At 39.6% G+C, this 25,000-nt stretch overlaps 1 protein-coding gene across 1 annotated transcript in view; it reads left to right on the top strand.

Annotated features, from left to right (window-relative positions):
* Positions 1-3,410: 3,410 nt before the first annotated feature.
* The window catches only part of LOC123511876 (teneurin-m-like), a 475,744-nt gene continuing 454,154 nt past the window's right edge, over positions 3,411-25,000 (top strand). Inside the window, 1 exon segment of the mRNA XM_045267930.1 lies at positions 3,411-3,892. The gene's annotated coding sequence lies outside the window, so the exon portion shown is untranslated.

Genomic DNA, 25,000 nt, shown 5'->3' with positions numbered 1-25,000 from the left:
ATTTTTATTATATTTTCTTCAACTATCTGTTTATTTATTTATCTATCTATCTGTCTGTCTCTCTATCTATCTATATATCTATCTTTCTATCTGTCTATCTATCTATCTATCTGTCTACTTATTCATTCATGTATCAATTTATCTATTCGTCCATCCGTCCATTCTCTCTCTCTCTCTCTCTCTCTCTCTCTCTCTCTCTCTCTCTCTCTCTCTCTCTCGTTCAGTCATTAGCATCCACCACACACCAACAGTTTCTCTTGTCTAGTTTACCTGGGCACGCGTCATACTCCCTCTCTCCCTCTCTCCCTCCCTCCCTCCCTCCCTCTCGCTCCCTCCCTCCCTCCCTCCCTCCCTCCATCCCTCCCTCCCTTCCTTCCATCCTCCTCCCTTCCTCTCGCTCCCTCCACTCCCTTTCTTTGCTATCTCTGATCTCTGTCCTTCCTTTTATCCTGTGTCCTTTCTCTCCTTCCTTCCTCCTTCCCTCCCTCCCTTCATTCTCTTCCTCCTCCTCTCCCTCCTTCTCTCCCTCCTCCTCTCCCTCCCTCTCTCCCTCCCACCGTCCCTCCCTCCCTCCCTCCCTCTCTTTACTAGCCTATCTCATCCTTCGATCCTTCCTCTCCTCCCTCCTTCCCTCCCTTTACTCTCTTCCGCCCCCTCCTCCGTCCCGCTCTCCCTCCCATCAGTCTCTCCTCCCTCTTCTCCCTCTCTCCTTGTCCTATCGTTTATCCTTTTATTCTTCTCTCTTTCTCCTTCCTTCATTTTTCTCTCCTCTTTCCTCCCTTCCCTTCTTCCTTTCGTACAGTCTCTCTCTCTCTCTCTCTCTCTCTCTCTCTCTCTCTCTCTCTCTCTCTCTCTCTCTCTCTCTCTCTCATTTATATTGAATTTCCTTGTTTGTTTCATTTTTCTCCACAAATATTGATTCATTCCTTCATTCATTCGTTTATTTTTTCATTCATTCATATGACCTCACTTGTTTTTTCTTTTACTTCATCCACTTAACACAGATATTCATTTAATCATCTCCATCATTCATTCATTCACTCATTCATTCATCGAGTTCTTCCCGCAATGCTTAAGTCAGAGGGAAGGAAGAGGTGAGATGAGACTGCAATAATTATTCATGCAGTGTGTATATTTACGTAACACACACACACACAGACACACACACACACACACACACACACACACACACACACACACACACACACACACACACACACACACACACAGTCGATTTTTGGTGCTAGGGTGATGGAAAGCTCATGGGGGGGTGAGTGGGGGGTTGGGGAGCACAGCGGGGTGTTAATGGACTTATATTTGGGGTGGGGTTAGAGTTGTGGGGAGGGTAGGGACTGGATAGGAGTAGGTTGGGGGAGAGGGGAGGGTTGGGATATGATGGGGATTGGTGAAGAGTGGGGACGGTAGGGATGAGGTGGAAGTTGGAGGAGGGAGCAGGGATGGGGTTGGGGATTGGTGGTGGGGGAGTGGGAGGTTGGGATCAGTGGGGATTGGTAGGATTGATTGGTGCTCTCTCTCTCTCTCTCTCTCTCTCTCTCTCTCTCTCTCTCTCTCTCTCTCTCTCTCTCTCTCTCTCTCTCTCTCTCTCTCTCTCTCTCTCTCTCTCTCTCTTTGTTGGATGTTGTGAATCGGATTTGACCTTTTTCCTTACGTTCATTGACACCTGACCTTATGTGTGTGTGTGTGTGTGTGTGTGTGTGTGTGTGTGTGTGTGTGTGTGTGTGTGTGTGTTTTGTGGCTTAGTATTTTTGCATGGGTTTTACTTTTTCTTTTTTCTTTCTTTTTCAATCTCTGTCTCAGTTGGTGTGTATGTATTTTTCTATTGTATTTTGCCTAGTTTTATCTTTATTTATCTACATTTTTCTTATTTTCTTATCTGCCTATATTTTTCTTCTCTTTGGTTGTTCTTTTCCTGTTTTTTTTTATTTTCTTTTGTATTCTTCTATAGCGTCTTTTTTTGTCGTTTCATATTTATTTTCTTTTCTTTCATTTCTTTTTTATTTACTTCATTTTTATAACGTTAGCTTACCCATACCTCTTTTTAATCACATTTTAATTATTTTCATCTACATATTCTTGATTTCATATATATTTCTAAACCAAACTGGATATCCTTCTTTGATTTATATACTCCTTTGTCATCCTTCTTTCTTACGTTCCTTTTCACTAACTTTTTGATACATTCACATATTTTTTTTTACCTTTTTGAAATCAACTTTACATCTCAACGCCTTTTCTCCTTTTTTATTCCCTAATTTTCTTGTATTTTTAACGTAAACTCAACTGAACTTCGATTTGTTTTGGTATTCCTCTGCCGAGCTTCTTTCTTACGCCTCTGATTAGCTGTTGATTAGAGGGATCAGATTACATAATGAAGGGTCAGCCGCTGTTGCTTGTTTGGTTAATGCAAGGCTGCTGTTGATTGGATACAGGCTCAAGTGTGTTTGTTTATTGGTTAACTTTGCTTTGCTACTTTTAGACGTGAGAATTTCTTGGCTAGTGTGTTTGTATGGTCGTGTGTGTTTAAGTATGTATGAGTGTGTATGTATAAGTGTTCTTTAAGGTTAGATTTGTGTATTTGTGTATGAGTGATGATTAGACGTGTAGTATGATTGGTTACGTGTGTTTGTTAGGTGGGATTGAGTATTCATGACTAGCTATGTATATATTTTTTTAGGTGTGATTGAGTGTATTCGTATTATTTATGTATGATTTTGTATGATGAAGTGTGTTGTCAGCAGGAGGTCATCGTATGGTGATGAGTGTTGCTACGTTGTATGAATGAATGTTGCATGTTGTGAGGTTGCCTTTTTGTGTTGTCATCCTGCAGCTCATCCTCTCAAGTGTCAGTATGTAGGAGGAGAGAAAGACAGAAGTAATATTTTGAGGTTCCCGGTGAAATTAAAGGTTAAAAAAGTTGTTAATGTGAGAAAGTTCAGGTTTAATTTGATGCACTTTGGATTTGTTTCTGATGGACACAAGACAAGTGTGGCGCTGCAGTGGGTGACAATGTGTGTTTTACGAGTGGCAGGTGTGTGGTTATGTAACACAGGTGTGTTGAGTGACGAATGTGTGATGTTGACGGATGACACGTGCGGATGGTGAGTGTTGTGGTGTGGTTGTGCGCGGTGGATGAGGCGGCGTGGCGAGGTGGCGAGGCGGTGGTGTGGTGGTGTGAAGAGGTGGTGATGAAAGCAACGTGGACAGCTGTGGTGGTTACAGTGGTGGCGTCATTTGTGGCGGAGAGAGGAGGAGGAAGAGAGCAAGAGGAGTAGGAGGAGGAGGAGGAGGAGGAGGAGGAGGCAGCGAGGAGAGGAGGAGGAGGAGGAGGAGATGGTGGTGGCGGAGGAAGGAGGAGGAGGAGGAGGAGGAAGGCTGTGGACGGCGCAGTCCGCGCTGGTGTGGACGTGAGGGACGAGAGTGGTGAGGCCGAGGCTGTGGCGGGGTGCGCAAGTCAGTACCCAACAGCCGCCGAACAGAACGCACGCGTCACTCCGACCTCCTGAGCCTCCCTCCAGGACAACACCCATAGCGGGCCGAACTCCATCCCGCCGCTCACTCGGTCGCGTCACCCGCCCGCGTCACCCGAAGTAGTCGCGGATGACGGTGACTTTGCCGGCCGGGTGTCGTCGCGTTGCATGACACAGAAGGGAAACCATCCGTAAGGCAGTGAATAGGTCTCCTCGAAGCATATGCTCTCCTGAAACGAGTATATTTCTGGCCTGTGTGGTGTTGGTGTGGTGGTGGTGATGGGCCGCGGTGACGGTGTTGAGCAATGAGAATCCAGCCTTCACGTGTTTGTCACAGTAGCTATGTCGATGGAGAAGACTCAACACCACTCGGGATAAACACTAACCTCGCAGACCCCTGACAGGTGAGCTTCGTGTGTGTCTGTGAGTGTGTGTGTGTGTCTGTGAGTGTGTGTGTGTGTGTGTGTGTGTGTGTGTGTGTGTGTGTGTGTGTGTGTGTGTGTGTGTGTGTGTGTGTGTTTATGTGTGAGTGTGTTGCGTGGTGATGTAATGGTTTGTGTGCCTTGGGTGTCAGCTTCATTGCTTCGTCGTGCTCTTCTTGCGTCGTCGTGTTCTCTCTCTCTCTCTCTCTCTCTCTCTCTCTCGTGGGGTGTTTGTTGACGCTTGTTATGTCATGTCAGTGCTTCCTTCAGTCTTGCTCTCGCGTCCTCTTGCGTCGTTTTCTTTACCAAGTTTTCAGCTTTCGTTCAGTGTGTGTGTGTGTGTGTGTGTATAAAGGCATCACGAATTTCCAGTCTGGTGAAATATGACTACTGAACAAGACAAGTAGTGACACACACACACACACACACACACACACACACACACACACACACACACACACACACACACACAACCAGAAGTAGAAGTCACACACGAACACTCCTTTACACTCACTCACTTGCACACTCCATCGACACTCGCAAGGGCTGACTCTCTCTCACTCTCCCTCTCACCTGGGCGAGTGGAGAGGTGGAGGAGGGCAGGTGAGGCGCCCTCCTCAGTGTGTCACCCGCGAGGCCGACTCTCAGGAACTTCTCTTGATTATAAAATTAAAGGTTATGTGCCCAGAGCATTTCGGCGTATGAGAGGCGGAAAGAGACATCATTCTCCTTTAGACTAGTGCTTCTTTACTGCCGTGTGTGTGTGTGTGTATGTGTGTGTGTGTGTGTGTGTGTGTGTGTTTTATTGTCTCCTGTTGTCTGGAGGGTATTACTGCGCTGACCCTTAAGATGAATGGTTTTTTTTATCTTCTTCTGTTCGTCTGTTTGTTTTATGTTCGTCTTTGCGTGTGCCTTGTGTGGCTTTCATTCCTCGGCTGAGTGTTTGTGTGTGTATGTGTGTTTGGGTGTTTTGGTGATCTTGGTGCTTTAGTTTCTTGGCTTTTTCTATTTTTTTGGGGTGTTTTGTCGTTATTCGTGCTCATCGTTTTATTGTTTTATTCATCTCACTGTTTTCTCGTTTCCTGGTGTTCTTATAATGTGTTTGTGTTACATGTTAAGTTCTGGATATCATGTATCTTCTTGTCTTGAGTTACATACTTTTTTTCTTGTAATTTGCCTTTATCTTTAACCATCTATCTATTTTTAGGTGTTTGTATTATATGTTAAGTTCTGAGTATCTTTATCTTCTCGTCTTCACTTCATGTTACATCTTCATTCATCTTTCTTATCTCTCCTTATCTCTGAGTAACTAGCTATCTTATTTCAGGTGCCTTGTGTATCTATTATATTCACCGTTTTTTTCGTCTGTATTATCTGTATCTTTATTTCATGGTCTATCTTTGTTTATCTCTATCATTACCTTAGCTTTAATCGGAATATCTTTAGTGCTTCCATTAAAGTTTCATGTGTTACACTTTTTTTTATCAAACTCTCTTATTTTTCATCAATGTTTACTTAATATCGCAGCATTCGTTATAATTTACGTTCATAATTCTGGGTTTGTTACGCAGGTAGGTATTTCCATTAAGTTTTTCTCCTTGTATTACGATGTTTTTGGTTCTTTATCATATCTGTACTCACTTTTACTCATTTCCATTTTGTTATATTCATTTTTCGCTCACTTTAATTAAGTCTTTTTCTTCCACTATGGTCTGTTTTCTTTCGAGTATCGTATCTTCACTCCTCTTTACTTATTTTAACTTCGTCTTCCTTGTCTTTATTCATTTCCTCTTCGTATATTCACACCTTCAACTTCCTTTACATTTTTTCCTACCTATGTCGTATCTTCACTCAAATTTCCTCATTTTATCTTATCCTCACTCACCTTTACTCACCACCTGTATTCATTTTCATTCACGCTACGTTTATTACCTCGCGAAACGGTCCTTTTTTTCCCCACCTCGTATCCTCCCTCACCTTTACTCATCTTGCCTTATCAGTATTCATTTTGCTTCACGTTGCCTCCACATCCTCGTTGGCCAGCGCCCCGCCACAACTCAGCATTACACATCTGTTGCTGCACTCGTCTTCATTACCCGGGCCATTGCATCTCGCCTTTTTCACTCCCCACCTCGCACTGAACCAAAAGTAAAAAAAACATCCATAACTCTATTAGCAACGATGGTAGGTAGTGTGGGTGGTAGGTAGCTGAAGGAGAAAATGATTACTTAATGCGAGACTGTGTGGAGTTTGTGTTTTTCTGCTTATGACACAACTTGGAATATCCGTTTGTGGGTTTAGTAGAGTAATGGAATATGAGGAAATGGTGGTCAGGTTGTGTGTATGAGAAATTATCGTGTATTTTGGAGTGTAAGTGTTCGGTGTTTTTCTCTTTTTCTAGTAGTTTAACATCCTTCACTTAATACAACATTCGATAGCTTTGTTTATACTTAGCAGAGTATTGAAGTAGGAGAGAACGATGTTTACTTAACTCTTTTAGTGGTAATCAACTTTCAGAGGCATATTTTTGTAGTACAGTCTATAAATTGTTCTCCTGTTACTAGGAAAATATTACAGTAACTTTTATTTTCTCTTCGTCTTTATCTCCGTCTGAATAATGAATTGTAATCGTCTCAAGATGAAAAGACGCACATAGCAGTGAAAAAGAGTTAACACGTATTCGAAACAATGGCCTTCGAAATATAATGTTGTTTTTATTTATATGTAGCAGGTTGATGGACTACAGCACTAAAACAACCAACCTGTGATGTGTGTGAGCTTGGTAGAGTGTTGGCGCAGGAGAAAATGATGGTTAGTTGATACGTACTGGGAAATTATGGTGTTATTTTAAGCGTGGCAGTGTTCCTCTTTTGTATAGAAGTTTGATTGACTGTACTCTTGACGCGGGCTTTGATATAATACTAGCTGCAATATCTGTGTGGGTTTAGTAGAACATGATTGGTGCTTTGGTGAAATAGGAGAAAATGATGATTGCATGATACCAGACTATTTTTGGAGTTTTAACGCGACAGAATGGTAGTTTGATGGAATACCTCCATAAAAGAACTTCCGATAACATTGCATATATTTCCTAGAATGCTGAAGTAACAGAGTGATTTTTTTAAATTGATGTTTATGCGAAGTTATTAAAAGTTTTCACGAGATTTGATGTTACGTATGTGTTATATAGCAGTGTGGTTAAGTATGGTTCTAATTAACTGGTAAATCGTAAGCAAACTCTCTCTCTCTCTCTCTCTCTCTCTCTCTCTCTCTCTCTCTCTCTCTCTCTCTCTCTCATCAAGTTATGTTTTTAGAGGGGCGGTGTTCTGTAACTTGATATGTGATGTCCGTCTCTTCTCTGCATCTAACTTATCTAACTTACCTAAGTCTATTGCATTCCTTCCTATGTATTCGAAGTGTTCCTAAGTGATATTAAACTATCTAATTATTGTATCTAAGCCAACTGTTCTAACTCTGTCTGACTTGTCTAACTTAATCTTAACGAACTTAATGATACAACCTTGGGATTTCTAAGTGGTCCAACTATTTTGATGCATTTCCGAAGCTGCCTCTCGTGACTTTAACTAAATTCACTTATCCTAACTTTAGTGCGCTGAGGGAAAATTCTGCCTGATCCAACTCTCCTAACACTGGTCTTATTCACTTCAACATTTCGTAATATCTCTTAGGATTCTAATTATGCTCTTACTTTAAACGTTCGTGACCTCAACTCTAATCTAATCTCACCAAGCTCAATTTAACCTTACCTTACCTGAACAAAAGTTATCTGATCTAACCTTACCTAACCTAACCTAACCCTAACGTAATGTAACTTTAATCAAACCTAACCTTACCTTACCTTACCTAACCTAACCTAACCCAAACAAACCCTATCGTACTTAAAACCTTACTTAATCTATCTTAACCAACCCTAAGCTAACTTTAACTAAGCTTTCCTTACCTTACCTTACTTTGCTAATCTAAACCAAACAGATCAAAACTAAACGAAATCAAATAACCTAATCTGAAAAAAACTAATCTTATTTAACTCAACTTTACCTTAACCTTACCGAACCTTACCGAACCTTACCGAACCTTACCTAACTTTACCATACCTAGCCTTACTTAACCTTACCTTACCTTACCTCACCTTAGTTTGCCATAGTATGCCTTACAATACCATACCATATCATACCTTACCGTAGCTAACCTTACCTTACCTTACCTTACCCAACCCCTGAGACTTAAGGGAGCCTAAACAGCATCCTTAAGATGACCATGAAGGGGCGGTCGCTTAAGCCTTCTGAGAGTTATTTAGGTGTGTGTGTGTGTGTGTGTGTGTGTGTGTGTGTGTGTGTGTGTGTGTGTGTGTGTGTGTGTGTGTGTTAGGTTGTGTTTAATACTCTTGGGACTATGTATGCTGGCTGTGCTCTGGCCCGTCCATTAAGGGTATGTGAGAGAGAGAGAGAGAGAGAGAGAGAGAGAGAGAGAGAGAGAGAGAGAGAAAGAGAGAGAGAGCACTGAATTTAATATGGCATTGAAAAGGATTATTTATACAACATACGAAAGATGAGAGAGAGAGAGAGAGAGAGAGAGAGAGAGAGAGAGAGAGAGAGAGAGAGAGAGAGAGAAAGACACATTCAACAAAAGCACAAAAGGTGACGAATTGAAAACGAAAAGCAAGAATCCGACCAGAGAGAGAGAGAGAGAGAGAGAGAGAGAGAGAGAGAGAGAGAGAGAGAGAGAGAGAGAGAGAGAGAGAGAGAGAGAGAGAGAGAGAGAGAGAGAGAGAGGCATGACAAGAGCTAATTCCGCCCAGAGCGTAATCGGGTACAGTAATGAAACAGGGAGTGAAAGTGAGCAAAAAAAAAAAAAAAAGGGGGGGTGTTAAAAACTCAACATTACTTACTTACTGTGAAATATTAGCGACTGGGAACAGAGAGAGAGAGAGAGAGAGAGAGAGAGAGAGAGAGAGATAAATGACAAGTCCATGCATGAAAAGTGTCTTGGGGCAGGAAAGATGGATACAAAAACACGTCTTTGCAATTGAAGATAAAAGGATATTTTCTCCCGTGCCCTCTCATGCATCATTCCTGCCACCTGCCGCGCCCGTAATGGCCTGAGAGGATGTAAGGATGTCGAGGCGAGGTGCATAGAGGGGGAGAGAGTGAAAGAAAGGGCAAGGATGGAGGGGGGGAGGGAGAGAGGGAGAGAGAGGAAGGGTGGTGCATAGTAAATTTCGCAGCTTCCTTACCTTTGCTCTCTCTCTCTCTCTCTCTCTCTCTCTCTCTCTCTCTCTCTCTCTCTCTCTCTCTCTCTGCTTCCATTTCTTCTTCTTTCAATTGAAGTTTCTAAGAATGTAACTTTTGGAAGGGAAAAAAATATTATGTCGTGTTATTTTTATTGTCTTTTCTTCCCTCTACTCTCTCTCTCTCTCTCTCTCTCTCTCTCTCTCTCTCTCTCTCTCTCTCTCTCTCTCTCTCTCTCTCCCTTGCATTCCTTCTCCATTCAAGTCACTGGGAATCAAACTTTGGACAGGAAATAAAAAGGAAATAAAAAAGAAAGTTATTCGATTAGGTATTTTTTTTTTTCATCTCTTGCATTATTTTCTTCGTCTCTCTCCCTCTCTCAGATCTCAAATAAGTCACTGTTACTGTGTGGAGGGAAACAATGAAGGAAATGTGATATATGGTGTTATAGTTATTGTGTTTATCGTTTTCCCCTTTCCTCGTTTTCTTCTCTCAAATTGTCAGGAGAAAAAAAAATAAACTAATGTATTTTGCTGTTTTGCTAAAGTGATATGTAACTCTCTCTCTCTTTCTCTTTCTCTTCTCTCTTTCTCTCTTTCCCCCGTTATTGTTTCCCTTTAGTGAACCTCAACATTTTCCTTCATTCCTTCACCCTCTCCTTTCTTCTCCTCTCTCTCTTTCTCTCACTCTCACTCATTCATTCTTTCCTCTCACTTTCCGAGTCCTCAAGGATCTAACGTTACGAAAAAACTGGGGCAGAAAGAAGGAAAACCAATCGTATTATTGTTTCGCTATAAATAGAGACTGGTGCTTGAAACTGTGTAACTCGAGGTTGGTTGGCGTGGAGTGGTACTGAGTGGTGTGGAGTGGCGTTGTGAGGCGCTTAGGAGTGCTGGAAAGGCCGTAGAAGTGCTGGATACCATTTAGTGATGCCGGATTACCTTTATGCCCATTGTGGAGTTGGATAAGTTTGTTTTTGAGCGTGTGTGTGTTAAAATAAAGACTGAATGGAAAGTGTTTAAAGCCTTGGGTAAACAGTGAAGTGGTTTAGTTCTCTCTCTCTCTCTCTCTCTCTCTCTCTCTCTCGTGGCGTATCACTTTAAAGCAACAAATAAAGATTTTTTGTCGTGGAAATTATAATTCTGTTGTCAAGGGAGGAAAAAATAGGAGGGAAAAAGCGGGATAGTGAAGAGAAATAGTGAATAAAGTGAATAATGAGTAGTGGATAGTAGATAGTTAATAGTGGATAGTGGATGGGTAGGTGGATGTTTAAATGAAAAAGGTGGATAGATTGTGATAGTTTTTCTTGCTATAGTGAAGAGTCTGAATTATATAACGTCTCTATCACCATCACTGCCACCACCACCATCACCACCACCACCACCACCACCACCACCACCACCATCATCATCATTCTATTCATATCGAGCCGGAAGAGTGCAACGCATGTATAATCCACACACACACACACACACACACACACACACACACACACACACGCACACGCACGCACACACGCAGACACCCACGCCATTACCACGCCATAAAGGGAATAGAATAACGTAAGTAACAAGGCGCGTGGTATTAAAGTGTGGTGGTGGTGGTGGTGATGGTGGTGATGGTGGTGGTGGTGGTGGTGGTGGTGGTGGTGGTGGTGGTGGTGGTGGTGGTGGTGGTGGTGGTGTTGAAGGAAGAAACAGAATGATATTAACTCTTATGTACAGCAGACGAGTTAAGGCAGGTTGCAGGTAAAGTTTTGATTACCTAGAGAGAGAGAGAGAGAGAGAGAGAGAGAGAGAGAGAGAGAGAGAGAGAATGTCATCGTGGATTAAGAGAAACCCGAGATTACCTGCCGGAAAAACAATGATACATGTTTGCAACGTGATTACACATGTTTGTTCGTGTGTGTGTGTGTGTGTGTGTGTGTGTGTGTTAATTATCACATAAAGCACAGTGTTTCATTTGTTTTTTCAGTAATTTCTTTGTGTACATGTGTGTGTCTGTATGTGTGTTTATATTCAGCGTACTGTTTAGTTTTTGTCATTGATATGTGTATGATCGTATGCATGTATGTATGTATGTATGTATGTACGTACGTATGTATATATGACAAAAGTGTGACTCAAAAACACTGTAATATAAAGACAACACTTACGAAAGGGTTAACATTTTTATCTTTCCTTTGTGACAGGTAACGTTATATAATATGTATGTATATATGTACGTATGTATGTATGAGTATATGTGTGCGTGTGTACGTGCGTGATAATCTCCTGTATACATCCCCACTCGTGTGTTCCTCTGTGTTACCATCCTTTGTTTCTGTTTTAATTTGCAATGTTTATTTTTACTGGAGAAGTTTTAATACTAAGAAGTAATTTACAACATGTTTCTATTTTGCCTTTGTATTTTCATTAAGCTTGGCACACACACAAAAAAATAAACAGAAACTTGCCAACGATTTCAACTAAACACACACACACACACACACACACACACACACACACACACACACACACACACACACACACACACGGAAATTAGTTTGTGAATCATGACTGTTCTGTAGATTATATCAGATTATTCCTCATTTATCATCCTTTTCTTCTTATTCTCTCGTTTTGTCCGCCTTTCCTCTCCCTTTCTCTCGCCTGAATGGTTCCTCGGCTTTCATTATTGCTATTATTGTCATTATCCTTATTACTATTAGTTATTAGCATTCCTTTTCTTGCTTTTGTCTCTTCTTGTTCCATCTTTCCTCCTTTATTTAATTACTCTTGCGTGTTAGCTTCGTTTTGTCATTGTCGTTCTTTCATTATTGTTATCATTATTGTTATTATTATTATTATTATTATTATTATTATTATTATTATTATTGTCATCATCATTATTCATCAAATATCTTTCTTTTTCTTTCTTTTTTCTGTCATTTGTCTCTTTTATTATCTTTTTTTTCATTGTTTTTAACGCATTATCTATATTTTCTACTATATATTATTATTATTATTATTATTATTATTATTATTATTATTATTATTATTATTATTATTATTATTATTATTATTATTTTTATTATTATTACTTACGTGCGTGCAAAGTTTCTCTAGTGTAAGTAATTTTCGTCCATTTTTTGTATATATATTTTTTTCTTTATCTTTCTCTTCTCATTTTCTGTTTTCATGTTTCCCGCTTACAATTTTCGGAAAGTTGGTGAGCCTCTTTCGTTTTCTTTTGCAATTACGGTAACTGTGTCCCTCGCGGCGTTGGTACCACTGTTGGCCGCTTGTCTCGCGCCGGCCGCTTGGCAACACTGCCGAACTCCAACACTCGGTCAGAACTGTAAAAAAAATAAAAAGAAAAAAAGAAAAAGTGGAAAAAAAGGATAGGAAAAAAATATTGCAACATCGATATGAATGAGTGATATTGTTCTGAGAGAGAGAGAGAGAGAGAGAGAGAGAGAGAGAGAGAGAGAGAGAGAGAGAGAGAGAGCAGGGGATTATTATAATCTTTTTTGTTATAATTATGTTTTAAATTTGTTCGATTCCCTCTCTCAAAAGTGTTAATCTTTTTTACCCTCTATATCATTTGTGTTCAGGTATTATTAATTAGATCATATGGCGCAGGTGTGTTTTATGAGGCAGGTGCAAATTTATAATACAGGTAGCTACGTGTGTGTGTGTGTGTGTGTGTGTGTGTGTGTGTGCGTGTTGAAATCGTAATATTATGTCCTAAAATGATTTTGACAAGAGTTTGGTCAATAAAACATCTATCAACTTTTCCATCTGTCTTTTTATCTATCTATTTAGCTACCCATCTATTTATCTATCAATCAACCCTGCTATTTATCTACCTATTTATCTATCTCTATGTAAAGCATCATCCATTCTTGATACTTGAAACGAACAAATATTTACTGCCTAACTTAACCTTCTTCCACTCCTTTCCTTCCCATCAACACACTTAACACACAAGAACAAGAAGAACACTCGTCTTTTTATGTATTGTCCTCGTCCTCCTCTCATAGCTCCGTGTCCTCTTATCACCGCCGGGTTTTGCTTCTTATGGGCGCCGGGTGGTGATAAGCTGTGTGTGTACGTACCGTGTTTGTTTCCCCTTTTGCGTCACGTGATTCAGAAAGTCTCGAGCACCGCGGCGTATTGGGTGCCAGATGTTCGATGTCTGCCGCTCGCCACGATTTTCTCTGTGTTTTGACGTCGTTTTCTGTTGATGAGTGACTGGATCTGAAAGGGGTAATGGGTGTAAAGTTATTGTATGTAGTGTTGTGCTCGGTTCTATTCGACACTGTTTATGATTTTTTATTTTTTTGTTTGAGTGATGAGATTTGAAAGGGTTAGTGGGGGTAAAGTTGTATTTTTATGGTTCCACTTGTGACATTTGCGAGTTGGATATTCAGTTGTGATTTTGTGTATTCTTGTCTCGTTTTCCCTTCGAGTTACCGGGTCTGGAAGGAGTAATGGCTGGAAAATTATTGTCGTTTTTACTTATGTTCCTACTTATATTCAAGACACAGAGAACATGGTACGATTTTATTATCATCTTTTCTTCGTTTTATCTCGTTTTCTATATGTAAGATGTTGGAGCTGTAAGGGGTAATGGTCCTAAAATGATTGGACTTTCTATGCTTCAAGTTCTATTCAAGACAGAAACTTTACTACACTCATAACACTTTCCCTGGTATTAGGCATGTTTTCCACTAATTACTAGCCACTCTGAGATATATATCCTTGCTCCACAGCCGCCTGCGTGCATTAAAACCGGCTGGAATTTCCTATATCCATTCTTTCATTTTTTCTTACATTCTCGTCAATGCTTATGTAGATAGTACTGAGAATTGTGGCGTAGTGCAATGGAAGTGCTAAGTATTTCTTTGTTGAGATTATATGGGCAGTGGAATAGTGATGGTGGTAGATGAATCTCAGGTTGTCCCAAGTATACTTTTTATTACTCTAATGTTTCGACAAAAAAATAGATTGATAAAAGTAGATACGTTAATTTGAGTAATAAAAGTAATTCAGGAACAACATAAGATTTATCTACCACCATTTTTATTTCTCTGTTATTTTTTTTCCCCAAATGAGGTAGAATTCAATAGCAAGGATAACGTGTGAGAATCATCATAGTCATTATTATTGTAGTTGTACTGGAGATATTGATAGATGCTCAGTTTTCTTCCAAGTCAGTGAGTCCTTGAATACACATTATCTGTTTCCAAAGGTTGTTTTCGTATTTTCCTTTTTTTAAGAGGGAAACCGGGCAAGGACTACAAAAACTGAGATTAGATAAAGGCCCACTGAGTTGTCTGTCTTTAGATGAATATAATGTTAACTAGAGTTTCATGTTGCCTTTATACTAAACATTATAACTATGGTTGTTATGATTTAAATAGCTCTGTTTGTGCGTTGTGCCTTAGTGTCAGAATAACAGTGGCATGTTAACTAAAGGTGTAGCTCGACTTTTTTCTAAACATTACAGCTATGGTAGTTATGAAGGTTTAAATAACTCTTTTGCGTACTGTCCAAGGCCGTGGAGTCAAAATAATGGAGGCGGATGAACTAAACGTGTAACTTGTCTATATACTAAACATTATGGCTGTGGTAGCTATAAATGTTTAATTAGCTCGAAGTCAAAACAATGGTGGTGTATTACTAATATTACTAAAGATGTACAAAAAAGACAACCTAACCTAACCTAACCTAACCTAACTTAACTTAACCTAACCTAACCTAACTGCTCTAAATACTCAGCGTTACTCTTATGACGGTTATAAAGGTCCCAATAGTCTTTTGGCGCAGTTTCCAAGGCTGTAGTCCTAATAATGGTGGTGTGTATTGTTTTGAAAAGTTCCCCCTCTATTGCTGGCGTAGGATGAAAATGTGCTGCCGTTTCGGCCAGTTAAGTGATCACAAAGGAATTATGGGTATTTTTTGTATTACTTTTTCTATTCAGGGAACGATTTGTCTCTCTTTTATCTTTTGTATTTTTTTATCATTTTTTGGGGGGAGAATGTCTTTTTTTTCTTTTCCTTTTTGCTTTTTTTATTTATTTATTTTTTTTTGTAAGCGGCCATTAGTGTTTGTGTCAGCGAAGTGCGCGAGATTTTAAACTTCTTTTCCCCAGTAACTGTTTTGATACATACTGTTCTTTTTTCTTGTCCTTTTTTTCCTTTTTTTTTTTTGCTTTTTTTTGTTAATTTCCTCAGCGGGAGGCCATTTGTTCTGTTTTATTGCTTTTGATAAAACTATACATTTGTTTTATCGGAGTGGGCGTTCTGTGTGTGTGTGTGTGTGTGTGTGTGTGTGTGTGTGTGTGTGTGTGTGTGTGTGTGTGTGTGTGACCCTTTTTTCTTTATTTTATCTTTTCATTTTTCCAGTTTCTTTATAATTCTTTCCATTTTTATTATTTTCTCTCTTCGCTTTGTTTAGTTCTGTCGCCACTGGGAGAGAAATCCACTTACCTCCTCCGCTCCTCCACCCTTCCACTCCCACACAGTGACAACCACCACCACCACCAACACCACCGGCAACAACAACAACAACAACAACGACAGTAACATCGCAGTCTTTCCCTTATCGTACATCATATCTAATGTATTGGAAGAGAAGCAGGAGGAGGAGGAGGAGGAGGAGGAGGAGGAGGAGGAGGAGGAGGAGAAGGAGGAGGAGGAGGAGGAGGAGGAGGAGGAGGAGGAGAAGAAGAAGAAGAAGAAGAAGAAGAAGAAGAAGAAGAAGAAGAAGGTGATGATGATGATGATGATGATGATGATGATGATGATGATGGAGGAAGAGGAGAAGAAAAAGAAGATGAAAAAGATGGAGGAAGAAGAGAAGGAGAAGGAGATGGAGAAGAAGGAGGAAGAAACGGAAGAGGAGGAGGAGAAAGAAGAAGAAAAGGAGGAGGAAAAGGAGGATAAAGAAGGATCATGTGAGAAGAGCAAGATGGAAGAAGAGGAAGAGGGAGACGGAGAAGAGTCGTTGGGCAAGAAGAGGATAAAAAAGAGGAAGAGGAGGAGGAGGAGGAGGAGGAGAAAGGAGGAGATGAAGGATAAGGGAATGAGATTGCAGAGGAAGAGAAGAGGAAGAAGAGAGAAGAGGAAACGTATAACTAAGACAACAAGAAGAACAGGAGGAAGGAAATGGAGGAAAAGAAGATAACGAAAAGGAAAGGAGGAAAAAGAAAACAAGACGAGAATGAAGAAAAACGAGAAAGAGCAAGCAGAGAAGAAAAGAAAACGAAGATGACAACGAAGAAGAAGAAAACGAGGAAGATGAGAATAACCATTGAAAAGGAAGATGAACAAGAAAAAGAAGATGGATGACATAGAAAGAAGGGGAGGGAGGAAGAGGAAGAGACTGAGAAGGCTGAGTAGAAGAAGCAGAAGAAGAAACAAGAGAAGAAGCAAGACTACAAGGAGGAGGCACAGGAGGGCAAGGGAGAGGCTCAAAAGGAGGAGGAGGAGGAGGAGAATAGACGCTTAGAAAGAAGATGGAGGAGAAAGGAGGAAGAAACACAGAAGCAGGAGGAGGAGGCAAAGGAGAAGGAGGAGGAGGAGGATAGGCGACTTAGAAGGAAGAAGAAGACGAAAGAGGAAGAGAAAGAAGAGACTAAAAACACTAGACTATAGAAGAACAACCAGAAGAAGTACATGAGGAGGAGGCAAAGGAGAAGGAGAACAAGAAGAATCAGTGGTAGTAGAAGCACATAAGGAGGAGGAGGAGGAGGAGGAGAAACAAGAGAAGAACCAGAAAAGCATAAGAAGAAGAGGAGGAGGCACACAAAGAAGAGAGAAGGAGGGAAAGTAGAAAAAGGAGAATAACTTGCGGTAATAAAAGCACATGAGAAGGAGGAGGAGGAACAAGAGTAGAACCAGAACCATATGAGAAAGAGGAGGAGGCACACGAGGAGAGGTAGGAGGAGGAGGAGGAGGAGGAGGAGGGGGGGAAAGGTCGTCGCTGTTATCAAAATATTGGAGACCAGTTGGCCTGCTCCGCCGACAACAATGGGTGGGGAGCTCCCGGCATTTGCCTCAACAAAGACCGCCCCTGACATGCTCCTGCAGCGCCCACGACGAACGCCGCCGCGCCCAGAAAGGGAAGCGAAACTTTAAGCCTGGGGACATCCCTTGGCGTGCTACAGAAGGAGGAGGAGGAGGAGGAAGAGGAAGAGGAGGAGGAGGGGAGATAAAAGGGGTGTTTTTATACTCTTTTGTAGTGCTTATGGCAGGTACGCCCCCAGGTGAGGTCAGCCTAAGGAGGAAAAGTAACTCTTCCTCCTCCTCCTCTTCCTCCTCTTCCTCTTCGTCTTCTTCCTCCTTCTTCTTTGGAAACTTCAAGAAAATGGAGTGTTTTTAAGTACGATATTTTTTTTATTATTTCTGTGTTGTGTTTTATTCGTGTGATTACGAAAGGGTATCCTCCTCCTCCTCCTCCTCCTCCTCCTCCTCCTCCTCCTCCTTTACTTAATCTACAAGGAAACACGAGATTATTTTTCCCTCCAAATATTTATCTTGGCAATATCCTCGTAGTGTTTTAAATGTGGCAGTTTTTAAAGGGGCGTTTTAAGGGCATTATTGTGGCTTAAAGGGAGTTATATTTCAAAGGGAGAAGGATATTAAAGACGAGGATTGTGCATTTACTCTCTCTCTCTCTCTCTCTCTCTCTCTCTCTCTCTCTCTCTCTCTCTCTCTCTCTCTCTCTCTCTCTCTCTCTCTCTCTCTCTCTCTCTTGTTGCATATTTGTTTCTTCTTTTCCAATAATTTTTCGTCCTATGTTTTAGTAAGTTTTGGAAATCTGACCCCTTGTATGTTTTTTTTCTTTCTTTTTTTGTGTGTATTTTGATTACGTAAGAGAGAGAGAGAGAGAGAGAGAGAGAGAGAGAGAGAGAGAAAAAAACAGAAAAAAACAGACAAAACAAGAAAAAAATGGAATGGAGAAAGATCATCACACACACACACACACACACACACACACACACACACACACACACACACACACACACACACACACAATTCCCGCAGGTGTGGCACAAACGACCCGCAGCGCCGCCGTCAGGAGAGGAAGCGGTTCATTGAGGGCATTACATTTCTATCAGCGTGTCTCGTGTGGCGGAGGCGAAGTTTGGGGCGTGGTAGTCTGGAGAGTGTGTGGGCGTGGGTAGGGCGTGGGGGAAGGAAGAGAGAGAAGAGGAAGAGGAATAGGGACAAGAAGATGGAAGACGGACCTAGAGAATTATTTGTGTTAGAAAAGAAGGAAGGAAGGAAGGAAAGAAAAAGAGAAGAACACGAAGATGGAAGGAAGAAAAAGAATTGGATAAAGGATATGTTAGAAATAGAAGGAAGGAGGAAAGAGGGAAGGGGAAAAAACAGGTAGATAAAAGGAAGAAAGAATGAGAGGAGGAAAGAAAGAGAAGAACAGGAAGATGGAAGAATGAAGGAAATTAAGGGAAGGATGTATTAGAAAAGAAGGAAGGAAGGAAGAGGAGAAGAACAGGAAGGTGGAAGAAAGAAATATTTAACGGAAGATTAGAGGGAAGGGAGGAAGAGGAGAAGAACAGGAAGAAAGAATTAAGAGAAGAGGAGAGGGAGGGAAGGAAGAGTAGAGGAACAGGAAGATGGAAGAGATGAAGAGAGGAGGAGAAAGGATGGTGTGTGTCAGGAAGGAAGAGGGAAGAAGGAAGGTTAGAGGGAGGAAGAGAAGGAAGAAAGGAAGGATATAAGGAAACAAAAGAAAGAATGGATGGATAGCAAGAAATAATGTTGTGTTTTATTTATTTATTTGTTTGCATTCATTTTTTTATCATTTTTGTTTTTCTGCTTATTTTATTTTTTTCCTTGTTCATCCTTTCTTTTTCTTTTTCTTCTTCTTCTTCTTCTTCTTCTTCTTCTTCTTCTTCTTCTTCTTCTTCTATCAGTTTCTCTTTAAAAAAAAATAGTGAACTCCATAATTATTGGCAGTTTTACATCATAATGAACCAGAGAGAGAGAGAGAGAGAGAGAGAGAGAGAGAGAGATCAGTGCATTTGCTATCGATAAAAAACATTAATCCAAACTCAATAATTCACATCAGTTAATCTATTTACACTAATTCCTGTTTTAATATTGTGAATGCGCTTCTGACGCCACATTAAAACTCAACACACCCAAATTTCCCCTTTTTTCCCTCCCTTTTTTCCCTTCCTTTTTTCCCTCCCTTTTTTCCCTTCTCTCCCTTTTTCCCTCTTTTTAATTTTCTCTCCTCTTGTATTTTCCTTTTCATTTCCTTTTATCACAACCATTTATTCTCTCACCTCTTCCCTCTTTATCTCTTTCCTTCCTTTTTTTTTCCTTCCCTCTCTCTCCCTTTTTCCTTTTTCCTCATTTTCTCTTCTCTTGTATTTTTCCTTTCATTTCCTTTTATCCCAACCATTATTGTCTCATTTACCTCTTCCCTCTTTATCTCCTGCCTCTCCTTTCTTTTCTCTTTTTTCTTCATTTCTCCCTTTCGTATCTCATTTTCCCCTGTTTTTCTATCTACTTTTATGAGTTATGTTTTATCCTTCATTTATCTGTTTTCCCCTGTTCATCCCATTTATCTCTTCTTTTTCCTCCCCATTTTTTTCTCTTTTCATCTCCCCTTATTCAGTTTTCCTTTCTTTTCTTCTTTAATTTTCTTTTCTCTCATTTCGTCTCATCTTTTCCTCCTCTCTTTTGTCTTTTTTAGTTTTCCTCCCTCTTCTTTTCCTCTTTCCTTTCTTCTTCTTTATTTTCCCTTCATTCATCCTCTTCTGTTGTCATTTTTTCTTCTCTTTTCTCCTTCCTCCATTTTGTTTTCTGTTTCTTTCTTCTTCCTCTTTCTATCTTTTAATTCTCTCATCTTCTTTATTTTCATCTTTTCCAGTGGTATCATTGCTCTCTCTCTCTCTCTCTCTCTCTCTCTCTCTCTCTCTCTCTCTCTCTCTCTCTAACCTCAAAATGGCTCTTGTTCTTTTTTCTCCCAAGCACCATCTCTCTCTCTCTCTCTCTCTCTCTCTCTCTCTCTCTCTCTCTCTCTCTCTCTCTCTCTCTTTCTTTTCCTCATTTATTCGTCCCTTCTTATTTTTCCTTTTATTTATTTATTTTTCCTATTTTGATGTGCCATTTTTCATTTTCCTATTTCTTTTTCCTTCACGTATTTCCTTTTTTCCTTGTCATTAGTTTTTTCCTCTTTCCTTTTCATCCTTTCATTCCTCCTCCCTTTTTCTCTCTTTCGACAATGCCACTTTTTGTCTTCCTTTTATCCCATCACCCATTCCTTCTTCCCTTTTCAAGTACCATCTCTCCCATTTTTTTTCCCTCCCACAATCATATGTCCTCCCTCCCTCCCTCCCTCCTTTCTCCTTCCCTCCCCTCCTCTCTCTCCCCTCCATTCCTCCTTCCTTTTTCTCCACCCAGCCATTCACCACTAATTTTTCGTCTCCTCTCTTGTTTTTATGTTTCTCTCATTTCTCCCTTCCTTTATTTCGCTCCCTTTTTTTTTAGTTATTCTCCATGTTTCTTTTTTTTTCGTTCTATTTCTTGTCCCTTTTATTTTTGTTCTTCGTTTGAATCTTAATTTCCCTTACACGTCTTTATCAGTCTGGTTATTTTCTCTTAAATATTCATCTTGTCTTTCTATTTCCTCCTTCTTCTTTTATCCCATTTATGTGACTCCATCAATTGTGTTCTATCTCTCATCTTTGTCATTTGTATTTTTCCTCCTTTCTCTTTCCTTATTGTTTTATTTCTCCCTTAATCTCCTTTCACTTATTTCTTTTATTCTCTGCTTTATTTCTCCATCTATTCAACTTCTTTCCTTACTTGTCTATTTCACCTTTTACTCCTCCATTTTCCTTGTCTTTCATCATTAACCTTTCTTGCATCTTTCCTTATCTGACCTCCCTCTTCTTCCCTTTCCCTTTATCCATTTATCCTTCCCTTTTCCCTATCTCTCATCCTTAACCTCCCTTGTATATCCCATCCCACTGTATCCTTCCTTATCTAACTTCCCTTCTTGTCCTTCCCTTTCCCTGTCTCAATTCTCCCTTCAGTAACCTCTCCCTGACCCTTCCTGTAACTCCCAATGCCTTCTATCTCTCTCTCTCTCTCTCTCTCGCTCTTCCACTCTGTAGCTTCCCCTTAACTAATCTTGCCCACTGTCTGGTGTGTCTGCGTGTCGTGTGGCGGGGCGGCGCGGTGGCTGGGAAGGAGAGGTCGAAGGGATTGACACGAATTGGCCGTTTGGTGAGGTCTGATGGTGATCCTGGCTGCTGCGACACGGGGCCAGCGAGATTAAAGCATTAGTCTGGCTGGTGATAAGGCGGTGGTGGTGGTGGTTGTGGGGGTGATGGTGGTTGTGGTGGTGGTGGTGTGTGTGTGTGTGTTTGAGGGAAGGTTGGGAAGTTGTCTGTGTTGGGTTTGTGTGTGTGTTTGTGTTTTCTTTTCTTTTCTCCGTTTGGTTCTCTTTTTTTTCTTCTTCTTCTTCTTCTTCTTCTTCTTCTTCTTCTTCTTCTTCTTCTCCTATATCTATTTTTCATTTTTTTGTCGGTTTTCCTGTTTTTCTTTCTTTTCCTTCTCTTCCTCTCCCTTAGTGTCTCTCTCTCTCTCTCTCTCTCTCTCTCTCTCTCTCTCTCTCTCTCTCTCTCTCTCTCTCTCTCTCTCTCTCTCTCTCTCTTTCTCTGTCTCTCTCTCTGTTTCTCACTTCACCTCTCTTAACCTTTGCTTTCCTACCTTTCCTGTTTGCTTGCTTTTTCTCTTTTCTTAATATGTTTTTGTCTGCTTTCCTCTCTCTCTCTCTCTCTCTCTCTCTCTCTCTCTCTCTCTCTCTCTCTCTCTCTCTCTCTCTATCGTCAGGAAGAAAAGATTGGCTGTGATTTGAAAGATAAAAGAACACTCACCAACTTTGCAAATATTTCAGTGAGACGCGAGGCAACAATTACTGGGAGGATGATAACTGGCTACCGGGAAGGAGGGGAGGAGGGAGTAGTAATTGTATACCGGGAGGAGTAATGGTGGACTGGGGTGTGGATGGGGGGGTTGTATACGAATTATTACTGTACTGGGATGTTTGGGTTGGTTTTGTTTACTGGGGAGTTTTAAAAAAGGTACGTACTGGGGTTGGAAATTGCTGGAAATATGAGTGTAGTGAGGAAAATATAATGCATGTGTACTGGGATGTGTTTGAAAGGGTTATCACTGTACTGGGAGAAATATTGTGATTCTAACGGGAAATATTGTAAAGGTAATGACCGTACTGGGAGAAAAATTGGCAATAACTGGAATATATTAAGAATTATGACTGTACTGGGAAAGATAAAGTCTGTACCGGGATGAATAATAATGATTGGGATGGAAAAGTAACGTGTACCGGGATATATTGAAAAAAAATGTACTGGTGCCAGAAATTATTGTAAACGTAATAAATGTACTAGGATAAATATTATCCTTGTACCGGGAAATATTATAGAAGTAATGATTGTACTGGGAAAAAATAATAGGGTGTTTACTGGGATATATTGAAAATTATAACGGTACTAGGAATGATAAAGACTGTACCGGTATGATTAGCAATGATTGTGTTATGAAACGTAATGTGTTCCGTGGAATTATTGAGTGACGTTGTACCGGGGAAGTAAGTAGTAATGATCGCGTACTGGGAGGATGTTAGTTACTGGGTGCTGAGAGAAGTCTGGAATGGTAACTGAGGAAAATATGATCGTAGACTGAAGGATATTAACGTTACTGGTTACTGAGAGAAATCTAGAATGTTAAACTAAGGAAAATATAACTGTGGACTGGGAAGAACATTAATTTTTACCGGAGAAAAAAAAAAACCTGCATTATTTACGAGGCTCCTCAAAAGTTAAAATATTGAGTACACACTAGAGAAAAATATTTGTACCAGGAAAATATTATGAATCGTATACTGAGAAAACAGTGATAATATGACTAGAAACGAAGAAAATATCAAAGCATTCTCTGTAACCGGTTCAACATTGATCGCATACCACAAAAATAAAACTGTACATGAGAAACTAAAAGAAAAATTGCAAATATACAAAAATGAAATAAAATAAGAAGAACGAATGAAGGGAAAACTAAGGAGAGGAGAGAAGGAAAAAGGAAATGAAGAGAGAAGAGAAACTAGACTGAAGAAATTTAAAAAATCACTTTATCGGTTAAATATCAATACTAAACCACAAAGAATAATAGATATACAAAAATCGCGAATATACAATAAATAAATAAATATATAAATAAATAAATAAAACAGCATTCACTACATATAAAAAAGATCGCTGTACCGGATAAATATCAACTCTATACCACAAAAATACAGAAAGAAATAAAAAAAGTGAATATACAAACAAAAAACAAGAAAAATACCACCATATACTCACCATATACCAAGAAAGCAATAAATACAATACAGAACAAAATATCGTATACTGTATAAAAGCGAGCAGGTGTGGGAAGGTGTGGGCGTGTTACCTGATCACCTGTGGCTTCTTGACTAATTGCTACCGTTCATTAATGTTCCCGTGGCTTGGAGTCTTGAGTTACCTGGTCTGTTTTATCAGTGCTTACCTTCCTGTCTGTTGTTCCTCTGTTGTCTGTTCAATTATGGGTTACAATTGTTTAGCAGCGTCTCTAGTTTGGTTTAGGTGCATTTTATTAGTTTTTTTGAGTTTTTCCAGCTATGTTTTGTTGATTTACTCTGTTTGTTTGTTTTAGCTGTCTTCCTCCCTGTTGTTTCTGTTGTTCGTCTGTTGTCTGTTCAATTATGGGTTACAATTGTTTAGCAGCGTCTCTAGTTTGGTTTAGGTGCATTCTATAAGTTTTTTTTTTAGTTTTTCCTCTTGTTTTTTCATATTTTTCTCTTTTTTATCTATTTCTATTTCTTTTTCCATTTGTTATCTGAATGAGATGCAATAAAGGTTTGGATTTGAATGATAGCGTGTCTGATCGTGTTTAGTTTTATTTCACCAGTTATATTTTTTCCTCTTATCTTTTTCATTTTTTTTTCTTTATTGCTTTTCTATTTTCCTGTTTTTTTTTTCCCTTTCTTATCTGTTGAATGAGATGTGATAGAGGTTTGGATTCCAGTGGTAGCGTCTCTAGTTTTTTTCTTTCTTTTTTTACGTTTTTGTATGTTGTTTGTCTATTTCTCTCATTTTTTCCTTTGTTTTCAGATAAATAAGTTGTAGTAACGGCTTGGATATGAACAGAAGCGTCTCTAGTTTTGTTTAGCTTTATTTCATTAATCTTATAATATTTTCTTGATTGTTTATTTTTTTCTGCCTTTTCTCTGTTTATTTCTTTTGTTATCTGTTGAATACGATGAAATTTTGGCTTGAATTTCAATTATAAAGTCTCTAGTTTTTGTTTAGCTTTGTTTTATTAATTATGGAATTTTTCTCTTTTTTTTCCTTTTGTTTCTCAATTTCCTTTTTTTTTTTTTTTTTACTGTTATCTGTTGAAAGGGATGTGCTGATGGTTTCGACTTTAATACCAGCGTTTTATTATTATTAGTTTTATAGTTTCTTCTCGTTTATTTTCTGTTTTTTATCTGTTTTCTGTTTTTCTATGTAATATGTTGAATATGATGGAATAATGCGTTGGATTTAAGTGGCAGCGTCTCTAGTTTTGTTCAGTTTTATTTCATTAGTTTCATAGTTTTCCTCTTTTTTTTTACGTTTTTTTCTTGTTTGTTTCTCTATTTCTCTAATTATTTTCCTTTTTATCTGTCGAATGAAATGTAATAATGGTTTGGATTTGAATGATAACGTGTCTAGTCATGTTTTTTTTTTTTTTTATTTATTAGTTTTATAG

This window comes from Portunus trituberculatus, chromosome 32, assembly GCF_017591435.1.
Source record: "Portunus trituberculatus isolate SZX2019 chromosome 32, ASM1759143v1, whole genome shotgun sequence".
Lineage (NCBI taxonomy): Eukaryota > Metazoa > Arthropoda > Malacostraca > Decapoda > Portunidae > Portunus > Portunus trituberculatus.
Note: the sequence above shows the minus strand (reverse complement) of the source record. Positions and strands in the feature narration are given on the sequence as shown.